This window comes from Cynara cardunculus (assembly GCF_001531365.2).
Source record: "Cynara cardunculus var. scolymus isolate 2C chromosome LG 10, CcrdV1, whole genome shotgun sequence".
In the NCBI taxonomy this organism is placed as follows: domain Eukaryota; kingdom Viridiplantae; phylum Streptophyta; class Magnoliopsida; order Asterales; family Asteraceae; genus Cynara; species Cynara cardunculus.
This window is the reverse complement of record NC_037537.1, coordinates 18,932,047-18,936,120: the sequence shown is the minus strand read 5'-3', so window position 1 is coordinate 18,936,120 and position 4,074 is coordinate 18,932,047.

Genomic DNA, 4,074 nt, shown 5'->3' with positions numbered 1-4,074 from the left:
TACATATTCAGGGATTTTAACGGGGATGGGGATGGTGATCACTGGCCTGGGCCGGCCTGATATGTATATATATATTAATTTTAATTTATATGCATATATATATATATATATAGATATATCATATTATTAAAAGAAAATATTAACATTAAAATTTGAAAGACTTTTATCCACTTTAACTTAACATCTCAAACAATGTTTACAAAAAAGCCTAGTTTATTTGTCTAATCATAAAATTGTGATGTTAATTGCTTGATGTTTGAGTTTCTATTTACTTTAATTTATATTATAATCTAATATGTTGTTTTTAATTGGTTTGATTATGTTTGAGACATTTAGACTTACATCTTTAAAAAAAATATAATTTACTTTTACTTGTGAAAAAATTAACATATTGTAATTTATTTCAGTCGGTTCGGGTTCAGGTATTACCAACTGCGACTGGGAAAACCAACGGGAAAAGAATGATATTTACCTTTAACGGTGTCCCAAACGGTGATTTGGGAAACCGCGGGGACCCGACGGGGATTCCCGATAAGATCCCCGATGGGGATCAGGATGGTTAAGGGGATGGTTTTACTTATCAGTTTCAGGAATAAGGATACCAATAACCTGTCCGACGGAGCCTGTTGCCATTCTTATAATTGAACCCATTGAACCAAACCGGTTTTTGGTTAACGGGTCATGGTCAACGTTGCTAGCACCAAGTCACATCAGGTCAGGAACTTTTTTTGCACGTTAGTTCTGTATGTACCAAATGGTGCTAACAGGGTAACGAATGGTTGGTTTGTTAGATTTTTAAATTTTAGGATAAAAAATGTAATTTTGATATTTTAGGGGGTTATTTTGGTTAGGAACCCCTCAAATAATGGCAAAAGCTACTAGACTACGATGATAATACATACCAACTTCACCACTGGAGTCTCCTGTGAACATAATGTAAATAATCTTAAGATTTTTTTTACTAAAATGTTAATAATATATTTACAAGTTATACTACATCTCGGAGATCTTAGAGTATTTTGTAAGAGGTATTACACAATAATCAATGAGAATGATAATAAAATTAACCGTTTGGTATTATCTATACTATATTATAAAGCATATGACAAAAACTCTTAAAAACCATTTTTTATGTGTAAAGTACTATATATTAATGCATATTACTTAAATTCAAGATTACAAGTATGTTGTGCGTAAGTACAACTTATTAAAGCTCGATACTTGAATTCGTAGAACTAACTGCGGATAAACATAATCAAATACAGGATAAACATCTCATTTTAAATATAAAAAAATCTAAAATATAATTAGGATAATTATCCAGTTCTAACAGAATACTTAATTATTATCTTTATAAGAAAATTACATTATTAAACCAAATATAAATTACTTCATTATTGAACTTAAATTAAATTATATTTAAAAAATTGAATTAAAAATTACATAAAAAAATGAGGAATTTTAAATAGTTAATTTGATATTAATATCGATACATTTTTGTCAAATTTTTATAATATCTTCAAATTTATATTTTATTCAAAAAATAAAAACATCATCGTTTTCCCAAAATCACATAAGACCATATTTATAATATTGAATGACATAAAAAATAAAATGAAATATTAAAATCAAGATGTATCTCGCTGCATTGCGCGAGTACCCTTCTAGTGTAACATAATGAGTTCATTTCATCAAAAACCCATATTTTTGTTCCTGGTTAAATTGATGAAATGAAAAGTCATTTCCATTTTCATTCATTGTCGTTGTCATTATCATTTTTATTCCCCAACCTGAACCAAACAACGTGTCTACAAACTATAATAGTATTTCTAAAAAATATTCAGCATATGTTCAACTTGTGTGCATATTCAATTATGTGTATACGTGTATATATTATGGAGAGATGATAGAGAAAATAGAAGAAAATAAAAGTAATACTTACATATTTTTAAGATAGAAAAAATAAAAGTTATATAATTTAAACTAAAAAAAAATTCTTTTGTTAAGTAAAAAAGTAATACTTACATATTTTTAAGATTTTTTTATTGTAAATATTTATTTTGGGAAGAAAAAAATTGAATAAAGGTTGAAACATTTAGGGTCTATTTGACTTATGCTGAGGAATGAAAATGAAAATGGAAATGGGAATGAATTTTCATTCCTCCCTCTCCCAGTTTAACCAGAAATGAAATTTTAGGCTTCTAGAGAAATGATCTCATTATATTATAGAAAACCAAACAGTTTCTTTTATTTTTATTTCATTGATTACTGTCTAATACCTCTAACCAAACACTCTATTGGATAAAACCATTACAGATGTTCATTGTGATGGACTGAAAGTGCAATCAAAATGTGATCTATTGGGACCTTTGTCAATCTTCCTATCTTGAGCTGAAACCGATAAAAAAGGGAATTACCAGTTCCAATTTTTTTCTTCCAAAAATCATTTTTGAACATATAAATTATTTGGTTGCACAATATCTTATTAAAATACACTTTTAAATCTCTAATTGGGTCATTCAAATGCACTTCATAATTACGATTTTTGAAATTTAATATTGGAACACTTCAAAAAGAACTTGAAAATTTTGATGATATATATGAAGACTTAATTTGTTTAAAAGATCGGCCGGTCTATAACCAGTACTAACCGTAACCGCTCTCTAACCGGGCCTTGAATTTTTATAAAAAACATAACTGGTCTCGGACCGTTGATCCATAACCAGATCGTATCAGTCCCGGGCTGGACCGAGCCCATTTTGGCCATCACTACGGTAATCTGGTATTGGGTGAACAAGAAGGTTATCAATTCATTAATGGGCTAAGAAAACCAGGCCCAAGCCGGTGAAATTTGTGGGCTAATGAAATGGATTGATCCGTTAAATTTAATCTGATAATTTATTTATTTAATTAGTTAGTGAATTAAATATTTTAAGTCAATAACTAAAAACCAATTTTGTAGTAAATTACCATCACACCCTTGAAATTCTAAGGTTTATGTCTTAATATATAAATATCAACTAAAAAACGATAATATAAGTTTTAATAATTATATATAGTTATTAATTGGATATTAGTTGGATGGTTATTGAATGGATGTATCTCGCTGTATTATACAAATATATTTTTAGTATATATATAAATACAATTTGATATCGTCTTCTCTTTTAATTTTTAATTTTTAATTTTAGATTTTGATTTACAAGCATTAGAATTTCAAAATTGGAAACTATATTTTATATTTACGGTAATTGTTGTATGGTTATTGATTTTCGAATATTTTTTCTCATTCTAAAAGTAAAAGTTGTCGGCTCATCTATATATATATATATAGAGAGAGAGAGGAGTGATCAAATGAAAACCATCCTAAGATGTTATTTTTAATTGATTATAATCTAAGATGTTATTTTTAATTGATTTTATTATGTTTGAGACATTTAGACTAACAACTTTATAAAAAAAATTATATGAAAAACTTAACTTATTGTAATTAATTGCAGTCAGTTCGGGTTCGGGTATTGCCAACGGCGAATGAGAAAACCAACCGGAAAAATAATGATTTTTACCTTTAACGGTGTCCCAAACGGTGATTGGGGAAACCGCGGGGACCCGACGGGGATTCCCGATAAGATCCCCGATGGGGATCGTGATGGTTACGGGGACGGTTTTACTTATCAGTTTCAGAAATAGGGATACCAATAACCTGTCCGACCGAGCCGGTTTTGGTTAGTGTGGTTAATACATCGATCGAGCCCATTAATTTTTAAATTATCAAATCAAGCTTGCCAACTTGGATAATATTTTACGTCTTAAACTGATCATTTTAGAAAAGACTAAAATAATTTTTACTAATAATTTACATTTAGTATTTTATATAATTAACATTTAAAAAATTAAGAACCTAGATATAATAATGAACTAGTTGTGTACCCGCGCAATGCGGCGGGAGCCATGAATTTTAACGATTTTGAAGTTTCACTGGTTTTATAAGACAAGATTTAACGATGATATAGGTTACACTTGATCTTTACATATTAATACAATTTGAATAAATAAGAGTTATGGTTCTAATTA